Genomic DNA, 22,613 nt, shown 5'->3' with positions numbered 1-22,613 from the left:
GTGTACTGCCAGTATGCATGCCAGTATACATGGGCTCATGGATTGAGGGGTGCCAGATCTTGCTGGGACAGGCAGGAAGTGAGGGGAGAGGCTTGGTGAGCCACCTGGGCCTCTGTGATGTGGCAGGTGTGACCACGAGGCTCAGATATGGCCAGGTTATGGCGTCCACCTGTCTGTCCCCTCTCTCCCTCCTGAGAACACAGCCATGCAGCCCGCTTGCTGAGGCTGTCCCCTCGGGAGGTGTGTCAGAGCCCGTGTCTATGGCTCACCCCCATCCTGGGCTGGGCATAGGACTGCCCTTGCCTGGGTGGGGCCTGGGTGTTGGGTTGGGGAGCCATTGATGGGCCTTAGGTAGGGAAGTGGTGGGGAGGGGACATGGTCTGCTGGACATGCAGGGCGGCTGTGGGTAGAAGGGTCTGGGGCAACAGCAGGGGCGGAAGTGGGGCCCCCAAAGGACTCCCTGGGTGAGAGCTGGTGATGGTGCAGTGGTGTGGAGGAAAGCAGGTGGACAAGAGCTGGTTTTGTCATGATGGGCTGGGGACCTTTGACCACAGCGTGCTCCTGTTGGTGTGGGAAGGTGCTCAGGGTGTGTTGGTGCGTGGGGAAGATGGTGAACCCGTCCCTGCACGGGGGGTTGTTCAGTGTTGGGTGGGGGATTGTAGCCTCCTGCTTGTGGCCGAGGGACAGGAGGGAGCACTGAGGGCTGCTCACAGGTCATCCACCCCCAGGAGTACGAGCAGTGCCTGGCCCAGCTGAAGGCTGACTGTGAGGCAGAGAAGGAGTCCCGGGCCCGGCTGGAGGAGGACATCACGGCCATGCGCAACTTGTATGACATGAAGCTGTCCACGCTGGAGGAGAACCTGTGCAAGGAGACAGGTGGGTGCCCGGGCCCGGGCGGGGGGCTGACTGCACAGAGCCCTCCCTGGCCCAGGCCTCATCCTGCTGAAGCCTCATGGCAGCCTGCCAGGTGGGTGCCATGGTGACCATGGCACAGACAGGGTGAGTGGCTCATGCAGGTCACACGGCGCCCTGGCCTCCTGTTCCAGCACCACAGTCTCACCCACAGTGCTGGTTCATGGTGGCCTGGCCCCCACTGGGCCTTGCTCGAGGCTGACATCAGGGTACAAAGTGTCACCTCCTTTCAGAGGCCAGTCCCAACCCGGGGTTTGCAATGTCTCCTCTTGCTGCTTTGTTGTGACTTGAGAGGCAGGCAGACAGATGGAATTCTCACCCTTGGGTTCTCTCCCCAAGTGCTTGCAATGACTGGCCCCTGTGTGGGTAGCAGGGGCTCAGTTACTCAAGCCACCAACTGTGCCCTCCCCACCGCCAAGGTTTGCACTGGCAGGAAATGAGTCAGGAGCCGGTCCCGGGACTCGAACCCAGACATCTTAACTACTAGGCCAAATCCCCACCCCTCCGCTCCCGTCTGTTACCAAAGCAACCACATCCCATAATAAGGCTGTCAGCCCTGGTGAGAACTTGCACCTGGGTCCTCACACATCTGGTTAGTGCACCTATGCCGCTAGGACACTGTCCGCCGGCTCTTGCCCACCTGCATTGAGCCTGGGGTGGTGGTGGTGACCCAGCCGCTCATGCTATGCCACCCTCTGCTGGCACTGCTCAGTGCCTGGCACTGTGGGTGCTTTATATGCACTCTCTGGCCAAGGAGGTCAGACTCTGGGGTAGGGAGGAAAGGTCTCGGTGCGCAACCTGTTGACCAGGAGCTTCCAGCCTGGGAGACGCTTGGACCCATGGGAGCCTGTAAGGTAGAAGAGTGGTCCCTAGTCAAGGCGGTGGGAAGCCAGCTCTTGGTGGCTGGGGAAGCCCTGGGCATGGAGGAACCTTGGGGCTGGTGGAAGGAAGGCTTCCTAGTGGAGGTGGCAGGTGACAGGCTGAGCTGGGATTGGGGAAGGGGCAATGGGGCATGTGGGCAGGCCAGTCTTCTGGTCTGAGTGGCCTCTTGGGGGCAGTGGGCATGGGACCCCTTTTAGCTGTCGCCTTCCCTTGGCCTGACGGGGACTCTCGGTTGCGCAGAGGCCATGCTGAAGGCAGAAGTCCTCCACAAGGCTGAGGTCATGTCCAGGGCCGAGTTTGCCAGCTGGGCAGACTTCACTCCCGCCTTCCAGTATGAGCTGGTGGGCAGGCCCGAGGTGTTTTGCATGCCCTGTGAGCCGCCCGTGGATGCACATGCCACGGTGGAAGGCTCCGCCTCCTTGAAGGAGCTGCCCAAGGCGGAGGCCTCCAGGTCCGAGATGTCCTTCTGGTCCAACTAGTCGTCCACGTTTGAGGAAGCGGTCCTTCCTGGGCCCGTGGAGCCTGTGCACGGGGCGGAGTTCCCACCCAAGATGGAGCCCGGGACCGAGTACTTCTCTCCCCAAAGACTAGGGGCTGAGGCCGTGCTCTGACCAGAGCAAGCCGGCTTCCAGGAGGAGGAGCTGCCGCTCCCATCCCTGCAGATGCTGCCTGACCCCTTTGCTGAGGTGGAAGCCAAGCTGGCCTGGCTCTCCTCGTTTACGGCCAGGACGGATGAGCCCCGGAGCACAGGGGCCCAGGTCCTTTCACAGGTAGTGGCTGTTGGACACCTGCTGAGTGGGCAGGCATGCTGGGGCAGCGGGGGCAGAGGCTGCCGTGCGCATGCACAGAACTCGTGGCCTCTGCTGTCCAGCTGCACTGCCCCAGTGGATGCTGTGGCTTTGGCATTGCTTTCCGCCTCAGGGGCCCTGGCTTGGGCATGGTGGGTGTCGGGGGGAGCTGTTTCCTCTGCTGCTGTGTCAGTCAGCAGGGCAGGTGGGTGGAGACACCCGATCTGCCCGGAGGAGGGGCCTGCGTCCCCTCAGCCATCCTGCACCTCTGGACTGGAGAGAATGAGGAGGGAGGCAGTGAGCTAGGTGGGCTCTGTGGGATCCAGTCCTTGCCAGGGCCTCCATCCCCGGCCCTGACCGGCTGCTCCCCCAGCCTGTCCTCGTCCAAGGGCCTCTCCCTTGGCCACCTTCTTTCCTTTTGTGTCCTCTGCTGCCTTTGCTTCCCTGGGTTCTTGTGTGTGCACATCTGCTCATGCATGTGCACGTGTGTGTGTGTGCACGTGTGTGTGTGAATGCAGGAGCAGTGGCTTTTGTATCATACCTGTGTGGATTCTGTCCCGCTCTGGCACTCACCTAGCTGTATGACCTTGGACATGGCCCCCTGGGTTTCCCCCTCCCACTCTCCCACTGCAGCTGTTGCTTCTCCTCTGGACGGTGGCAGGTGCCAGGAGGCTGAGCAGCCTTGGGGAGCTGAGGCAGGGGCAGGGCAGGGGATGGAGGCCAATTCTGACCAAGGCCACCCCTCCTCACCCCTTCCCACCTCCCCCAGGTGGGAAGTGCCTGAGCCCAGTGACACCAGCTCCGAGCTGGCCAAGGAGCCCCCGCCCAGGATGGTGAGTAGCCCCAGGGCTAACCTCTGGGTGGGTGGCTCCGTGGGCAGCGACATGGACTTTCTCATCCTGGAGCGAGCCCAGACCCCCGGCCAGCCTGCACAGCCGCACAGTGCACATCCGGGCATCTGTCGCTCCTCTGAGGGCTGACATGGCCTAAGCCCCGCTGTGCCCGAGTCCCAGTTTGAGCAATGTGGCCATGGGGCCCACGCTTCTGCTTCTGCTGGAGACATCACACCAGGCCACAGGGAGGGCAAGGAAAGCGGCGATGGTCTCGTTTCTGGAGAAAGAAGTCTGCCAGCCTCTGGACTGCAGCCTAGTGTGTAGTTGGCACTCAGCGTCTTCTGAGGGTAGATGGGATGTCCTGGCTAGGAAATGACACTCAGGGGGACCCAGGCAGCAAGCAAGGAGACACAGCAAGTACCAAGGTCCTGTGGCCAGCAGGATCTTGATTTTCTCATTGAGAATACCCACAGTCAGGGTGGCAGTGTGCAAGGCTGCCTGAGGGTGGGTGGCAGCGGGAAGCCGGAGGGGGGAGCTGGTGTGGAGGGTGTGGCAGCCAGGGATGAAGCTGGATTTTCCTACAGGTGCAGAGGGAAGTGGCAGGTGTTCTGTTTTTAAGGGGGTGTGATTTTTTGTTAAGATTTATTTATTTTTATTGGAAAGTCAGATAGAGAGGAGGGGAGACAGAGAGGAAGATCTTCCCTCCAATGATTCACTCCCCAAACGGCTATAATGGTTGGGGCTGAGCCAGTCTGAAGCCAGGAACCTCTTCCAGATCTCCCACGCTGGTGCAGGGTCCCAGGGCTTTGGGCCATCCTTGACTGCACTCCCAGGCTGCAAGTAGGGAGCTGGATGGGAAACAGGGTAGCCAGGATTAGAACCAGCACCCGTATGGGATTCTGGTGCATGCAAGGCAAGGACTTTAGCCACTAGGCTACCGCGCCGGGCTCAAAGGGGTGTGATTTTAAGAAGAGTGTCCTGGCATGGGAGGTGAGAGATGAAGCTGGGAGGTTTGGAGAGACAGCTGAAGACACTGCTGCCTGAATACCTGTGTGCATCTGCTGATCAGGCCTCAGGAAGGACCTCGTCTCCTGGACGTGAGTTTGTCCCCGAGTGGCCTCTCCTCCATCTCACTTCTTTGTGCTCAGGAGGCTGAGCTGGCCCTGTCCATGGCCGAGGACGTGGAAGAGGTGATGTCCATGGCAGGCCCTGGAGTGTGGCTGGAGGCTGAGCCGCAGATGGCAGTGACGGCTCCAGCGCGACCCCTGCTGGCCACAGCAGGCACGACAAGGGAGAGTGCGGATGGGTTGGCAGTGCTCAGGGAGGACCTGCTGCCCGCCCCTTGTGGATCAGCAGCAGGTGCTCGCCAGGTAAGCACGATGCTCTGCTGCGGGCTGGTGTGGCCCGTGGCCGGGTGGGGAGGAGCCATCCCAGGCCCAAACCCTTACACTCACCCTTCCTCCTCCCATGGCTCTGCTCGCCTGGGGTCTCTCCCCAGGGCATTGGGGGCTGGGAGTGGCTGGAGTTGCCCCCAGAACCTGGTCTGCCTCAGGCTCCAGTCAGGCACCTGCTGGGGAAGAAGAGAACAGGCCAGTGCCCACTTGTTCCTGGTACAGCTCCTGGGTACAGTCAAACCCTCCTGAGCTGTTCCTGTGGGAGGACTTGCCCACCCTGAGACAGGCCACCCCCCTGGGGACTGCCAGGGAAGCTGGGCTTGCCCCTCGCCCCGTGGCTGTCACTTCTCGAAGTCATGGTTTTGCTCACCTGAGGCGCCTCGGACATTCACAGATGAGCTGAGCGACTAAGTGCTGAAGCCTGTGTATATGGGTGGAGCAGGGGCCACCTGGGCCTTCAGGGGGCATCAGGCTGGGACATTTGTGAATGGGCCACTCGGAAGGGTCCCGCCGTCCGCTGCCTGGGTTCTTCTGGCCTCTCCTGCCACCAGCTCTGCCACTGTGCGTTGAGTCTGGGCCTTAGTGGGTCTCTCTGTCCCCTGGATGACATGAGCAGCTGCAGTTGGGGAAGGTCGTAGCAGGTGTTCCATGTGGCTATAGTTGCTGAGGCGGCAGTCCAGGGACAGGCTCCCAGGGTGCACAGTGTGGCTATTTAAAGATCAGGAAGGGCTTCCTGGAAGTGGGGTCTTGAGTGAGGTTTGCAGAACATGGCTGAGTGAGGAAGTGTGAGACCAAGGGCCTGGAGCAGCGAGCGGAAGCTGCTGTGCACAATAGGTGGTGAGGGGTGGTCTGGGAGGGATAGAGGAGGTGTTAGGGGCCCTGCGTAGCCCCTCAGCACTCGGCCTCATCCCTCCAGGGGCCACTGGAGGAGGGACTGGATGTGGCTTCTGCCCTGGCTGCTGCCCACTTCCACACCCATCTTTGAAGTTACTTAAAGCTTGTCCCTTGGAAGACAAAACTAAACAATGTGGCACATTTGGGATACAAAGACATTTAAGATGGATTTTCCCTGCTCCTAGTTGATTCCATTGTGCATTTTGCACAGTCTGGCTCTTAGTCTCCTCATGGCAGTGTGGTCTCCAGAGGCAGCCGTGAGCTCCCAGTGGCAGGGCCCTCAGGCCTGGGAGTGATGGGGTCAGGGCTCCAGGGGTCAGCTGCGAGCCATGGGGGACAGAGATTGTGGCCAGCAGGGCTGGGCACACCTATCCAGCTGTTAAGCACACAGGCATGAAGTTGGGTGGATCTGGGTGGATCTGGGTGTGGCCCCCAAGCCAGCAGCATCCTGTCTGTGAATCTCAGTCTGCCTGTCTGTGAAGTGGGCCCACTGGGAGGATCTGGTGAGCACAGTGGGGTAGGCGAGCTCATGGAGTGGGGGTGGTGGTGACACGTGCTGTACCGTTCCCCCCCCCCCGTGGGCGGGCAGGCTGCAGCTGCTGGAGCAGCAGGTAGTGGGCGGGGAGCAAGCCAAGAACAAGGCCCTGAAGGAGAAGCACAAGGGGCACAAGCGCTAGGCAGATGAGCGCCGGAAGCAGCTGGTGGCCGCACTGCAGAGCACAGACGAGGACGGCGGCGACTGGGTATTGCTCAACGTCTACGATTCCATCCAGGAGGAAGTGAGGGCCAAGAGCAAGCTGCTGGAGAGGGTGAAGAGGAAGGTGAGGCTGCCCCCCTGCACGGGCATCTGTGAGGCACTTACTGTGCACACCCTGGAGCTGGCAGCCTGAGGCATGTCCCAGCCGTTAGGGCGCTTCTATCTTAGTGTGTGTATACATATGTGCATGTGTGTGCCTGTGCATGTGTGATGGGTGACATGACAGAGGACCAAGCTGAAGAATGGCGAAGAGTGAGGAGCATGGTGAAGGGGCTCAGGGCAGGAGACCAGATTTGTCTGCTTGTTTGCTGAAAGTGCCTGCAAGTCACACATGCACAGGGGATCTCAGCACCCACATCAAGAAGCTGGGGGCCCAAGGACCGCAGGGGTGTCTGCATGGAGGGGAGCCTGCACAAGGGACCCCAGGAGAGTCAGTACTGGGTGGACCCTGAGACAGGTGCAGGTGACAGGGCCAGCTCCAGGAGAACTAGGGAGGGGCCTGAGATGCCAGCGCCATGTGAGGATCTGACGGCAGAGTGAGTGGCGCTGCTGCCTGCATGCCTGCTCTGTGAGGTCTTGGCCTTCCCCCAATGCCAGCACGCTGGGGATCATGCCACACAGGGAACTGTCTTCCCCTCTCCTTAAAAAAACAAAAAACAAAAAACAAAACAAAAAAATTTGAAAGGTAGTGAGAGAGAGTAAGCTCCCCAGATGACTGCAGCGGCTAGGGCTGGAGCTCCGGCCTGGTCTCCCATGCTGGCGGTATGACACCAAGCACCAGCCAGGTCTCTGCTATGGGATGCTTGTGCTGCAAGCAGAGAAAGCCCACCGTACCGCACCGCCAGCCTGTGTTGCTTGTTCTCCCTGCGTGTTTGGTTCTGTGCCTTGTGCTTTGTGGTGGGAGGGGAGGTTCTCCTTAGGAATGTTGTGATTCCTCTCTTCTGGTGGGACGCATCTGCACATCCCTGGTGATTTTGTGAGCTCTGGCTTGGTAGCAGCAGAGGCAAGGCTTGGGCTGTTCCCTGGGGTTCAATAGAGCCTTCTTCTGGCTGTCTGGAAAAGTGTCATCTTTTATTTTTAAAAAGTATTTCAGGGCCCAGCACGGTAGCCTAGAAACCAAAGTCCTTGCCTTGCCGCGCCAGGATCTCATATGGGCACCGGTTCTAATCCTGGTGGCACTGCTTCCCATCCAGCTCCCTGCTTGAGGCCTGGGAAAGCAGTTGAGGATGGCCCAAAGCCTTGGGCCCTGCACCCACATGGAAAACCCGGAAGAGGCTCCTGGATCCTAGCTTTGGATTGGTGCAACACCGGCCGTGGTAGCCTCTTGGGGAGTGAATCATCAGCGGGAAGATTTTCCTCTTTGTCTCTCCTCCTTTCTGTATGTCTGAATTTCCAGTAAAAATAAAATAATTTTTGTTACGTATTTGACAAGCAAAGAGACAGAGAAAGCCTCCTAAAACTACTTCTCTCCTCCAACATTGCAGCCTGTGGCTGAAGCCAGGAACTTGATCCAGATCTCCCTGTGGCAGCAGCGACCCAGTCACGTGGACTGTCACTGCCACCTCCCGGGGCAGGAAGCCAGAGTCAGGTGCACTGATGGACTCAGAGTGTGCTGACGGCGAGGCCGGTGCCTGCTCCTGGGAAGTGTCATTTGAAATGAAGCTCATGTTCCCTGTTGGTACCACGATGCCACCACAGCAGTGCGCATGCATCACCTGTGGCTAGGTGTGGCTATAGTGGGGCCGGACCCTCTGCTTGGAGCTCCCCAGGGCTTAGGGTACCAGGACCCTGCAGTGTTGCTGCTGGTCAGGGTACCCATCTCGCATGCCAGGGACCAGAGACTGCTCCTGGCTCCGGCTCCTGACCCCAGCTTCTGCAGGGGCAGACCCCAGCAGGTGGCAGTGATGCCCCAAGGCCCTGGGTTCCTGCCACTCACAAGGAAGGCTTCGTTTGAGTTCCCGGCTGCAGGCTTGGACTGAACCCAGGCACAGCAGTTACAGGCATCTAAAGAATCAAACAGAAGCTTACTCTATCTCTACCTCTCAGATACATTTTTTATAAAGATGTATTTATTTTCTATAAAAAAGTCTGATTTGCAGAGAAGAGAGACAGAGAAAGATAGTCCACCCGCTGGCTCACTCCCCAAGTGGCCACAATGGCTGGAGTGGAGCTGATCCAAAGCCAGGAGCAAGGAGCTTCCTCTGGATCTCCCACATGGGTGCAGGATCCCAAGGCTTTGGCCTATCCTCAACTGCTTTCCTAGGCCACAAGCAGGGGGCTGGATGGGGAAGTGTAGCAGCTGGAACACAAATCAGTGCCCATGAAGGATACCAGCGTGTGCAAGGTGAGGATTTAGCCACTATGCCATCATGTCGTGTACCCAAGAACACTTCATTCCGTGGGGCCAATGTTCCTTTGATAGCAAATCCAGATAAGACCTAGTAAGAAAAGTCCACACTGATCATTTTTCTGGCTCTACAAAATACCAGCAAACCAAATCCAACCACATGTAAAAAGGATTACACAGAAGCCTGCTGTCAGCAGTTTTATTCCACACTGAAGTGCAGTTTCTAGAAGAGCAGCTAGGAAAGAAAATGAAATAAAAGACATCTGGATTGGGGACGGGCAGTGTGGCACAGCACGTTAAGCTGCTGCCTGGGGTGCTGGCATCACTTATGAGCATTGGTTGGGTCCCGGATGTTGTGTAGTTCCCTGCTAATACACCTGAGGAAGCAGAGGGAGACGGCCCCTGTCACCCGTGTGGGAGACATGCATAGAATTCTTGGCTTCTGACTTCCATCTAGCCCAGCCCAGACCATGTGGCTGTCTGGGGATGAAACAGTGCATGTTGATGTTCTTTTTCAATCTATATACCTCAAAATAAACATACAAATTGTTTTTTTAAAATCCATGTTGAGATAATCTCTATTTATGGATGGCATCATGCTTTATAGAGAATGTCCTAAGGGACTTAAAAATGTTAAAATTAATAACAAAGTTTAAAGCTGGCACACTAAGTTAAGCTGCCACCTGCAGTGTTGACATTTATATAAGCATTGGATTGAGTCCCAACTGCTTCACTTCTGATCCAGTTCCCTGGTAATATCTCCAAGAAAACAGCAATTCTATCCTGCAACTTTCCTAAACTTTGTCATTTTAAAAAAGATTTATTTGTTTGAAAAGTGTAGTCAAAGAGAGAAAAAAAATTTCCCATCTGCTGGTTCACCCCAAAAATAGCCACCATGTCCAGGGCAGGGCCAGGCTGAAGCCAGAAACCTGGAGCTCCATCCAGGTCTCCCATGTGGTTGCAGGGGTCCAAAGAATTGGCGCATCTTCAGATTTACAGAGAGGAGAGACAGAAAGAAGGCTCTTCCATCTGCTGGTTCACTCCCCAAGCGGCAGCAATGGCCAGAGCTGAGCCGATTTGAAGCCAGGAGCCAGGAGCATGCAGGTACAGGGTCCCAAGGCTTTGGGTCATCCTCTACTGCTTTTCCAGACCACAAGCAGGGAGCTGGAAGAGAAGTAGATTAGCTGGGATAAGAACCAGCACCCATATGGGATCCCAGCACATTAAAGGCAAGGACTTTAGCTACTAGGCTGCTGTGCCAGGCACAGAAAGTGATTTTTTGTTAAAAAGATGTATTTATTTTTATTGGAAAGGCAGATTTACAAAAGAAGGAGAGACAGAAAGATCTTCCATCTGCTGGTTCACTCTCCAAGTGGCCGCATTGGCCAGCACTCAGCTGATCCGAAGCCAGGAGCCAAGAGCTTCTCCCAGTTCTCCCACGTGGATGCAGGGTCCGAAGGGCTTGGGCCATCCTGCAGTGCTTTCCCAAACCACAAGCAGGAAGCTGAATAGGAAGTGAAGTAGCCTGGATGTGAACCAGTGCTTCATATGGGATTGTGACTCATGCAAGGTGAGGATGCAGCCACTAGGCAATCATGCCAGGCCGAGGAAGAGATTCTGAATTGTTTTAGATGTACAAAAATGTACAGGGAAAAAGTGTACAGGGGTTGGCCTTGTGGTATAGCAGGTAAGGCAGCACCACCTGTGACACCAGCACGTGGCACCTGTCAGGTCCTGGCTGCTCCACCTCTGATCCAGCTTCCTGCTGATGGCCTGGGAAAAGCAGCAGAAGGCGGCTGAAGCGTTTGAGTCCCTGGGAGACCCGGATGAAGCGCCCAGCTTCTTGCTTTGGCTGTGGTGAAACTGTGAGGGCAGATCTCTATTTCTGTCTCTCCCACTCTCTCTGTAACTCTGACTTGCAAAATCAGTAAATCAGTAAATCGTTCAAAGCATTCCAGTCTGTAACAAGATGGGAACCCTGCGTGTATCACCTAGCATGGGCACTGGGGCATCTTTAGTTCGGCTGAAACCAACCCTTCCACTTCAGGCCTAGAGTAGCTTCTGCCTGTATAGCTGGCTCTCCCTGCCAGCCACCTGTCTGCCCCACTCCTGCTGAGGGAGTGTTCTTAGCCTGGTGACAGTCACTGCCTTGGATTCAGTCATCCTTCTTAATCAGCCACACTGCACCTGCTGTTTGAGGGGCAGCCTGTGCATCTGGGTCATGGGGCAGCCTGTGCACAGGGTTGCACTTGGCATTGGCATTCACTGTGTTTAGGAGGGAAGGGAGGGTCAGTCTGGCAGACTTGTCAGGGGACCAAGAATCTGGAGTCCATGGTCAAATCAGGTGGGCCTGTCAGGTGCAGGGTCTGTCTCTCCAGAACAGAGGGCTGTGGTGGGAGGAGAAGGAGGGCTGCGGAGTCTATGCGCTTGTGCCGGTGGCTCCCATAGTCATGTCATTTGTGCAGCTCTCTGAGCTCTCCCAGGGCTGGGGCGACTGTGGGTGGCACGTCTGAAAGGCCCCTGAGTGATGTGCTTGAGTGTGAGCCAGTGGCCAGGAGCTGGTGGCAGCAGGTGGTGGTTGGTTTTTCCCTTTACATTTTTCAGGACTGTGGACAGCTGGGGGCTCATCTAAGCACTGGGTGGGATGGTGGGAGAGGGCACGAGGGAGGGACAGAAGGGTTGGGAGCTGGTTGGTTGGGGGAGATGGTGTGGATGGACTGTGATGGGGTCTGCTGGTGGGGTACAGGGGTAGGGGTGTGGCTCAGGAGAAGCCTCTGTCTTCACCCCACTTGCTCATTGCTTGTCATGCTTCGCTGGCAGCTGCGGGCTGCAGAGGTGGAGATCAAAGATCTGCAGTCAGAGTTTGAGCTGGAGAAGATTGATTACCTGGCCACCATCAGGCGGCAGGAGTGCGACGCTATGTTCTTCCAGCAGCTGCTGGAGCAGGTGCAGCCCCTGATCCAGCGGGATTGCAACTACAGCAACCTGGAGAGGATCCGGCGCGAGTCCTCCTGGGATGAGGATAACGGCTTCTGGAAGAATCCAGAGCCTGTCATCATGAGAACCAGCCTCCCAGTAGGTCAGAGCACGCTACCCCCTGCCCTCCTCTCCCTCTCCTGTGGTTCTGCCCAAACCTGAGCCAGCTGCTCCCTGCAAGCTGTGGGTGCAGTGGGTGTGCGGCCCCAAAGTCACAGTCACTGGGGGGAGGGGCTTGCACAGGCTTACACTAACTTCTGCCTGGTGGCTGCCCTCCCACATGACCTTCTGAAGGTCACTGCCTCTCTTTGGGCTTCTCCGTCAGATAAAGTAACCTTGCTCATTCCCTGCCCCAGATGAGTCTCAGAGTGAAGCTGCCCTGCAGTGGTCCCGTGTCCCACTGAGGCCCGGCTCTGTCTGGGTAGCAGCAAGCTCTCCCCTCAGTATCCCTGCAGCCAGCGTGGTCCTGTCCCTACCTCTCTGACACCTGTGAGCGGTACCTACCCAGCCCGCAAGACCCCAGCCAACTCCACTTCCAGGCTCTGGGCTCGCTCTCTCTGCCCCGTGCCCCTTGCATGCTGTCCATTTCGCAGTCATCTCGTGGCTAGGCTGGGCGGGGTCGCACCCTGCACCCCCCACCCCTGTGTCCTGGCTGCAGTGACTGTAGCTGTTGTTTCCTCAGCAGTTCCCACCGGGCCGCAGAACAAAGCACCGCGCAAAGCCTCTGCAGCCGACACTGGTGAGGCCAACCTGGTAAGACCCTGGCAGGGGAGGGGGAAGGGAACGAGGCAGAGGGGGACTGGAACCCACTTATCTCACCCCAGCTGAGGATCCTCCCCTGTCTTTCCTGCCTTTTCTTTTTTAAGAATTATTTGAAAGGCACAGAGTGAGAGATATCTTTCACCTGCTAGTTCACTTCCCAAATGACTATAATAGCCAGGATTAGCCCAGGTTGAAGCCAGGAGCCAGGAGCCAGGAGCAACATCCAGGTCTCCTGGTGGGCGGCAGAGGCGCAAGCATTGGGGCCCTGTTATGTTGCCTTTTTAGCCATTAGCTGGCAGCTGGGCAGGAAAGAAAGCAGCTGGGACATCAACTGGCGCTGATATGGCATATTGGCCTTTCCATCCAGGGCTTAACTGGCTATGCCATTATGCTGGCCCCAGGATTTCTTGATTTTATATATTTGAGAGACAGCTCTCCCATCCACTGATCCACTTGGTAACTGCCCACAGGCAGCTGGGGCTTAGGCTTGGGTTGGGGCTGGGCCAGGCCGAAGCTGGGAGCCAGGAACTCAGTGCACACCTGCCATGTGGGTGCCAGCTGCTCAGATGCTCGAGCCATCACCTGCTGCCTCCCAAGGTTGCACAGCAGCAGGAAGCTGGAATGGGAAACTTGAGCTGGGATGTAAATCCAGGCACTTCCATTTGGGATGGGGTGGTCCCAAGTGATGTCTTCATCCCTGGGCCGAACTAACCACCCCTACCTAAGGATGAAGGCTGGGGCCCAGTCTGGCTCCTCTGCTGCATCCTTCCACTGGTACTGGGCCCTTGGCCTCCTCTGGCCCTGGCTCACAGGCACCTGTGGTCAGGAAGACAAGGAGAGGGAGGGCGGGCCTGGGGCCACTGGGTGCAGGGCAGGGATAGGGAGGGCACTGGGCTGCATTCCCTGCTGGCACAGGGCAGGGTGTTCAGGTTCAAGTCCAGAGGTCCATGGCCCAGTCTGGTTCTCTGGGCCCCAGCTAGTCCCTCAGACCAAAGGATCCTCCATGTGTCGACAGAACTATCATTGGGATTCTGAGGTCACTTTCTTTGCATGTTTTCTGCATTATATGGGTATAAAGCAGGAGCTAGCCAACATCTGCTGTAAAGGACTTGGCAGTAAATATACTTTTACAACTTTTGGGAAAGATTCGTGTACCTGCAAGGCACAATGACAGGGAGAAACACAGAGAGGTCTTCCACCTGATTCCCAAGTGGCTGCACAGGCCAAGCCAGGAGCCAGGAACTCCACCTGGGGTCAGGGGCCCAGCTACTTGGACTGCTTTCTGTTGCCTTCCCAGGAGCATTTGTAGGCAGCTGGATTGGAAGTGGATTTGAACTGGTGCTAGGGCATGGGATATCAGCATTGCTCTGTACCCCACAATGCCATTGCTGAGAGTGAATTCTGTCGGTTCTTGGGCCAGATGGCTGGAGTCTCTCACATTTGCTATTGCAGCATAAAAACAGGGTGAAACTTTAATTTGGCAAGGTGGGTGTTTGGTCTCACAGTCGAGGTGCCCATGTCCTGTATCAGAACACCTGGTTTCAAGTCCCAGTACCTTGGGACGCAATGAGTGATGGCTCAAGTAACTGGGTCCTTGGCACCTGCACGGGAGCCCTGGCCTGCGCTCCTGGCTTTGGCAGAGCCCAGTTCCGACTATTGTGGGCATTTGGAGAATGAAACAGTGGATGGCAGCTCTCTGTCTCAAATAAGTCAATACAAAATAAAGATAAAAATAAAACACAGGAGCTAGTGTTGTGTTGTGCAATAGTGGGTAAAGTGCTGCCTGCAACCACTGCATCCCATTTGGGTTCCAGTTCACGTCCTGGCTGCTCCATTTCTGGTCCTTCTCTCTGCTAATGGACCTGAAAAAAGCAGATGACCCAAGTACCTGGGCCCCTTGCACCCATGTGAGAGACCGAGAAGAAGCAGAGCCAATCCAAAGCTGGGAGCCCAGAGCCTGGAGCCTCGTCTGAGTCTCCCATGTGGGTGCAGGGTCCCAAGGCTTTGGGCCATCCTTGACTGCTTTCCTAGGCCAAAAGCAGGGAGCTGGATGGTGAAGAGGGGCCGCTAGGATTAGAACCAGTGCCCATATGGGATCCCAGTGCGTGCAAGGTGAGGACTTTAAGTGCTAGGCTACAATTAGTGGGAACTCTAATTAGGGGTGAAGTAGCCAGGACTCGGAGCAAGCACTCTGGTATGGGTTGTGGGCAGCTTATCAGCCTCTACTAGAGCACCTGCCCCAACTCTGGGCAAGATTTGGACTGGTCATGGGCCTACAGTGGACCACTTACTGTGTTTCAGAAGTTGTGGTTCTGTGATGGGTGCCTTGTGAACATATCTAGTCAAATGGGAGAAGGAAGGAGTTCAGAGTGAGGAACCAAGGGCCTGGCTACGGTAACATCACTGTCCTCATGGTTGTGAGGTCAGGCTCCAGGCTGCTGGGCACATGGGTAGCCATGGGCTGAGTGTTCTGGGGACAGACTTGGGGGAGTAGAGTGGTGGCACTCTCACCCCATCAGAGCATTGCATGAGGGAACACAGCCCTGGCTGTCCCTGGGAAGCGGGGTGCCATTGATTCCTGGCTGGAGACTGTGACTCATGGTCCTGGGAGCCCCAAAAGTGGGCAGTGACTGCCCTGGCCCTGAGAGGCAGTCTCTGCCCCAGCAGGCTTCCAGAGGCCTCTGAGCTCTCGGCTAAGGGTCCGAGTCAGGACTGCAGCAGCATGGGCTCCGCTGCTGAGTGTGTGGACTAATCCTGGCAGGAAGAAGACCGCTACCGGGTGATTCTATAGCTATTCCTTACACGCCCCTCCCCAGATACACAGATACACACATTTATGTCTTCAATGATTCATTTATTTGAAATACAGAGGTTGGCAGAAGAAGAGAGAGACAGAGAGAATGATCTTCATTCTCTGATTCACTCTCCAAAGAACCAGATCTGACAGGGTTGGGTCATGAATCTTGGAAGTTGGTCTGGATATTCCATATAGGTGGGCTAACTGCTTTCCTAGGCACATTAGAGGGGAGCTGGATTGGAAGTGAAATAGCAGGACCCTAACCTGCGGCCACATGGGATGACAGCATGGTAGATAGGAGCTCAAAATGCCGTGCCACAGCAGTGCTCCTGGGATCAGTCTTTTTCTTTCCTTTCTTCTCCTTTGTTTGTTTGTTTGAGAAGTAATAATGCTTGAGTATTGAGGCACCTGTTCTTAGCAAAAACCCATAGCTAGGGACGTGACTATGCTTGGTACACTAGAAATCAAGTGTAAGAACCAGCAAGTAAGCTGTTTATATGGCTCATGTTAGAGGGGAACATAGAAAATGGAGAACCAGATTGTAAAAAAAAAAAAAAAAAAAAAAAAAAAAAAAAGCAAGCAGATTTTTACAAAGATAGATAGGGAGACGGAGATCTTCCATCTTCTGGCTCACTCCCCGTATGGCCACTATGACTAAAGCTGAGCCGATCCTAAGCCAGGAGCTCAGAGCTTCTTCCAGGTCTCCCACAAGGATGCAAGGGTCCTAGGACTCAGGCAGGGAGCTAAATGGAAAGTGGAGCAGCCTGGACACACACCGGTGCCCATGTTGGGTGCCAGTGCTGCAAGGCAGAGATTAGCCTATTGAGCCATCTCACTGACCTCTCAATTTTTATATTTGGTTTTGGAAAACAAAGTGGCAGAGAAATCTTCAGTCCTCTGGTTCACACCCCAGTCCCCCAACCCCTGGTAAGTGGCCTCAGCAGATAGGTTTGAAATAGGCCAAAGGCAGGAGCCAGGAATTCAATCTTTATGTCTCACAAGGATGGCAGGGCCCAAACACTTGAATCAACTTCTGCTGTCTTCTCACGTGTGTTGGCAGGGAGAAAGATGGAAAGTGCAGTGGCCAGGTCTCCAGCTGTGCTCTGACACAATGTGCCAGTACTAGCACGCGCAGGCAGCAACTTAACCTTTTGTGCTACAGTGTCAGCCTCTAGACTGGTTTCTACAGGTTCACAGTAACTGTTCTAAATATTAAAGGTAAAATCAAAAGGTGTTCATACACCTTACTATGTAGGACACAAAGATTAGTTACCCCGGGCCTGGCACCATGGCCTAGTGGCTAAAGTCCTCGCCTTGAAAGCCCCGGAATCCCATGTGGGCTCCGGTTCTAATCCCGGCAGCTCCATTTCCCATCCAGCTCCCTGCTTGTGGCCTGGGAAAGCAGTCGAGGACGGCCCAATGCATTGGGACCATGCACCAGCGTAGGAGACCTGGAAGAGGTTCCTGGTTCCCGGCTTTGGATCGGCACAGCACCAGCCCTTTGCGGCTCACTTGGGGAGTGAATCATCAGGCGGAAGATTTACCTCTCTGTCTCTCCTTTTCTCTGTATATCTTTGTAATAAAAATAAATCTTAAAAGAAAAAACAATTGCTTTTCAGAGATGGATAGCATACATTTTTATTTACTGTCAAAATAACTGTCAGATTGTCCATTAAATACATATATAAATAATCAGCAGCACTTAAGAAACAATAACAAATAATTGATTTTTTAAGAAAGTATTTACTTAATGAGTAAGAACCTAATCATATGGCAGTCTAAAGATGAATTACCTTGTTTCATCAACATATGGTGAGGAAGAATCTGAAAAACAGAGTCCTTTGTGCATGTAGACTTACTAACAAGGGTATACATATGGTGTTTGCAGGAGTAAAATCTGGAAACAATCTAAACTAACTCATATAGATAATTCAATGCAATTTTCTTAAAATGTAAAAAAATTAAAGATTTATTTATTTTTATTGGAAAGTCAGATATACAAAGCAGAGAGACAGAGAGGAAGATCTTCGGTCTGATGATTCACTCCCTAAATGACCACAACAGCCAGAGCAGAGCCAATCTGAAGCCAGGAGCCAGAAATGGTGCAGGGTCCCAAGGCTTTAGACCGTCCTCAACTGCTTTCCCAGGCCACAATCAGGGAGTTGAATTGGAAGCGGAGTTGCTGGGATTAGAAACTGCACCCATATAGGATCTTGGGCAATGACTTTAGCCACTAGGTTACCATGTCAGGCAGTAATATCGAAAAACATTTAAATGAATAAGTTTTATTCATTATAATATGCTTTAGTCTATAAAAGGGAATATTTGAATGCGATATTTTGCATCATGAACCCTGGCAATTTTTGCCCTTGCTCTACCATTGTCAATAAATTCTTGCTATCACTTTTTGATTCTTGAACTTGTCCCTCATTGGCTGTGTCAGTCACGTATTGGCTATTATTCCTCTGCTGAAAACTTGCCTTAATTAACTCTGATGTGTCTGCATTAGACTTTTTTTTTAAATATTTATTCATCATTTTTATTGGAAAGCTGGATATACAGAGGAGGAGGAAAGACAGAGAGGAAGATCTTCCGTCCGATGATTCACTCCCCAAGTGAGCCGCAACGGGCCGGTGCACGCCGATCCGATGCCGGGTACCAGGAAACTCTTCCAGGTCTCCTACGCTTGTGCAGGGTCCCAAAGCTTTGGGCTGTCCTCGACTGCTTTCCCAGGCCACAAGCAGGGAGCTGGATGGGAAGTGGAGCTGCCGGGATTAGAACCGGCGCCCATATGGGATTCTGGGGCTTTCAAAACGAGGACTTTAGCCACTAGGCCATGGTGCCAGGCCCCTGCATTAGACTTTATTCATTAGCTTGAATGTCAGCATACTCTACTCCAACACTTTTATTCACTGTAACTCCAGAAAAAGCGCTGAAAACTTCTTTTGGTTTTCAACTATATCATACAGTCAAAAATACTGTAAGCTCAATTTCTAGATTATTAGCATTAAGATATTGCCAAAATGGGTTATCTAACTAAATGAATATCTGCATTTCATTGTACTTATTAAAAATTTGAAGACCATTTATACATGAGATGACCATGTACTTATAAGAGAAACTTGTATAGATTATTAAAAGAACAAAGGCAAAATTTTAAAGGCAGAGGATGAGAGAACTGACACAAGGGAGAAATATTCAGTGGGGCCAATTCCCCAGCTAACTTTTATTAACCTGTAAAACAAATACAGATTTATCAAATGCAAGGATTATGAAAAGAGGAGAGAGAAGAACTGTCCTGTTGATTTTATTAGTCTGTATTTGGAAAGTGTCAAAGTGGAAATGATTAAGCAAACAGCTGGAGGAATCAGAGATTGATTATGCTAAAGTGCTGACTTATTTTTCCTCATATTGCTCTAAATTAACCTTTTTTACTGCTGTGCTGATGAAAAAGTACATTTAACTTTATGTGAAAGTGAGCTATAATGAAACTATAGAAATAAAAGAAGGAACATGCTTACACAAAATTAGATTGTTAACCTTAAACCACCAGTAAGGTAAATTTTCTGGTAGTGTCTTTTTCTGATTTACAGTGGAAGTCGTTCTTACCGGCAAAGCTCTGTGGGTTCCTCCCTAAGCTTAGTATAGAAATAAAAAGCCTGAGATTTGCTGCAGGAACATTTTTATTTGCAAAATGAATAGGTGAATGTGAAAAGAAGGGAAAGTAACTTCTGGGAGAGAGCCAGAAGATGGTTGTGTCTTCAGAACGTAGTGTGTGAGAAAGACACACACACACACACACACACACACACACACACACTAGGGTTTTAGGAAATCTCTTGGGTTTTTAAGTGTTCCCTGACTCTTTTTTGTGCGTGTTTGTGGGAAGGAATTTGTGAAGATATCACCCAGTGGTGTTCTTTCAACCAATTAGAAAATGGTTGGATAATTCCTGTGCTGTCCACTTGAAAGTGTGATTTCCTGGCCACCTGATAAGGGAAAGATTGTGACCTTCCCAGTAAACAGCATGATTCCCTTCTCACTGAGGTGTCAGATTTCACAGGGTTTAAGTGCTAACTTGTCTGTCAAGTCTCATGCAGTCCATGAAAACATGGAATGGTGGTTTAGGGAGAATGGACCTCATAAGGCTTGTCCCTGGACCTGGCACAAGATTTTAGTATACATGAATGGTCTCAATCACTACCTAAATAGAGAAATACAGCAGACTACCCTTATAGAGAAAAAAAAAAAAGACACATTTTTGTAGTTCCATTTTTTGCTTAATGAAAGCATTATTTTGTTTAGTGATTAATCAATTATGAAAAATGTGTTCATACAATTTTAATCATGATCATAAGAGAATACTACATGACCATTATTTACAATGTTTTCAACAAGTTCATGAAAATACATATTATGAAAAAAGTCTTGTGTAGATTTTTGAGTTGTCTAGCACCAAAATAAGCTTATGCTTTAATTCCTTTTATCTAAAACCTTTTTTGTGGTACCCTTTGTTAAGTTTTCGGATTTGAGGATTCAAACCAGGAGAGGAAGTGACTATTTAAAACAGAAGCAGAGGTGAGTTGAGGCTGGGGTAGTCAGTGTGAGGGCCTGGGCTTAGGTGGATGGCTCCCGGCTAGGGGGGTGGTGAGTCACTGGCCTGTGAAAGGGTGAGGGCCCGGGCTGGGGCGCAGGGTCACTGGGCCGGGATGGGGGGAGGGGGTCACTGGCCTGCAATAGTCAGTGTGAGAGCCCGGACTGGAGTGGAGGGCTCCTGGCCGGGGTGGAGGGCCCTGGATGGGAGGAGGAAGGTCCAAGGCTATAAAAGGTGCCCCAAAACCCTACCCTTCCAGCAGGCGGGGTGACTGCCCAAGTGGCACCTTACTCAAGAAAATGTTTTGAAGAGATGAAACTAACAGCAAAAACATTAAAATCCATGAGATATAGTTTTGTTGGTGAAGTGTGTCTCCTGTAGGCAACAAATAGATGGGATTTGTATTTTTATATGCATTTTTTTTTCTGTGTGTGTTGAGCATCACGTGACAGGTGCAGTGCTGCTGAGGCTCAGAGCCCAACGCCAGTGCTACTGACGACCCTGCAACAAGGTGAAAAGGTCTTCAGGGTTCTCCCTCAGGTCTCCCTCCCACTGTGGCTTGATATCTGAGAGCCTGCCACTTAGCTGTTTGTGTGAAACCTTTTTTTTTTTAAGATTAATTTATTTTTATTACAAAGTAAGATATACAGAGAGGAGGAGAGACAGAGAGGTAGATCTTCCCGTCCAATGTTTCACTCCCCAAGTGAGCGCAATGGTAGGTGCTGCGCTGATCCGAACCAGGAACCTGGAACCTCTTCCAGGTCTCCCACGTGGGTGGCACGGTCCCAAAGCTTTGGGCCGTCCTCGACTGCTTTCCCAGGCCACAAGCAGGGAGCTGGATGGGAAGAGGAGCTGATGGGATTAGAACCAGCACCCATATGGGATCCCTGTGCATTCAAAGCGAGGACTTTAGCCACTAGGCCACGCTGCCAGGCCTGGGTTTTGTTTTTTAATCCAGTCTACTATTCTGTGATGTATTATTGAGCTTCAGGATTAATGTGTATGAGTGGTAATTTGATCCTGTCATTTTAGGAATGGGTTGTTCATTGATTTAGTCTTGTGTTATCATTTTACTGAGATGTTCTTCACATTTGCGTTTGGTTTTACTGGGTGCTATTCCTCCTCTATGTCAAGAGAACATCTTTAAATATCCTTTATAGGGCAGGCTTGCAAGAGGTATATTCTTTTAACTTTACTATGGAAGAATTTGATTTCATTTTCAAAGACAAAAAAAGCTTTGGTGGATATGTTATCGTAAGCTGACAAGTTTTTTCTTTTAGACTCTGGAATATGTCGCTCCATTCTATTCTTGCCTGTAGAGTTTCCTGTGAGAGGTCTCCTGTGAGTTTGTCATTCCTTTATATGTCAATTGATTTTTTTTAAACGTGAACTTAAATTCAAGGATCTTTTACTACTGTTTGATTGAAGAGAGCTTGATTATCATGTGTCGTGGTGAAGATTGTGTTTGGCCCACTCTGTTGGGAGTTCTGTGACCCTCCTGGATGTTGTTTCCTGATTCTTTCACTGGATTGGGGAAATTTTTGCTTATTATTTTATTGAATACGCCATTAATCCCAGCTTTTCTCTCTGCATCTTCTGGGAATTGTATAATTCTTACATTAGGTCTGTTAGTATTGTCTTTCAATTCTTGAATACATGTTTTGACCTGATCCAGTTCTGCTTCCAGCTTTTGTTTGTTTCCCCCAGTGACAGGAAATATCTTGCAATTGTGAGATTCTTTCTTCTGCTTGCTTCATTCTATTTTGGAGACTCTCCACTGTACTTTTAATTTGCTGCACTATATTCTTCATTTCTAATGTATTAGGTTTTATTTGATTGATTTCCAGTGTGATATATGCATTAAATTCCTTGAATAAATGCTTTGCGTGCTTCTTGTTGTTGAGAAGCAGCTTTATAACAAGTGCTTCAAATTCTGTATCCCCCATTTTCTGGATGTCTTCCTTGGTTAACTTTGAGATTGGCAAAGCCTTTTGATCCTTTGGAGGGGAGTCTTCAGCAATATTCAATATACCTTTGTTTGCTCTTGGTCATTGTACTTCTGGTTAGCAGAGTCTTCTCCTTGGTGCAGGTTTCCAAGGTGTGTCAACAAAGGTCTACAGTTTCATTTTACTTACTGCAGTTGGCACATGGCTCTTTGCATGCAGCCAATTGTGCCACTCCCTCCATTGAGTTCCACATCTGGGTTCTTATGTTAGATTTCCCCCATGGTCTGTGTAGCCCCAGCTCCTGGCTCAGCAGTCTCTACCTGTTTCGATATTGTGCTGAGGCTGCACCATTATCTGTACAGCCTTTCTCCTACTTCTGGTTGGAGCATGTCCCAGGATTAGGGAGACACCAGGTGTCCTTTATAGCTAGTTGTTGGTGATGCTGATCTTGCTGGAACCTATTGTGCGTTAATTCTGAGTGCCAGACAACCTATTTTGACCCATGCGATGTCATACTTGGTGTTATTTTCCTGTGGAACTAGTGCAATACATTGAGCTCAGTGAGTTCTGGTGAGCTCAGGACAAGTGCAGTTCACTGCAGTCCTAAAACTTTTGCCGCACTGCGCAAAATGGTGCCTGACGGAAAACCACTACAGTTCATGGTTGGCTGGCTGTCATGTCTGAGGCCTACCTGGACCTGTCTTGGGTGGAATCTATAGGATGCTACGTTG

At 52.1% G+C, this 22,613-nt stretch overlaps 1 pseudogene; it reads left to right on the top strand.

Moving 5' to 3' along the window:
• The window catches only part of LOC131478259 (kinesin-like protein KIF17), a 43,733-nt pseudogene extending 28,397 nt beyond the window's left edge, over nucleotides 1–15,336 (top strand).
• Nucleotides 15,337–22,613: the final 7,277 nt, after the last annotated feature.

This window comes from Ochotona princeps, chromosome 2, assembly GCF_030435755.1.
Source record: "Ochotona princeps isolate mOchPri1 chromosome 2, mOchPri1.hap1, whole genome shotgun sequence".
Classification (NCBI taxonomy): Eukaryota; Metazoa; Chordata; class Mammalia; order Lagomorpha; family Ochotonidae; genus Ochotona; species Ochotona princeps.
The sequence above is the reverse complement of the archived record's forward strand: the minus strand, read 5'-3'. Positions and strand labels throughout refer to the sequence as shown.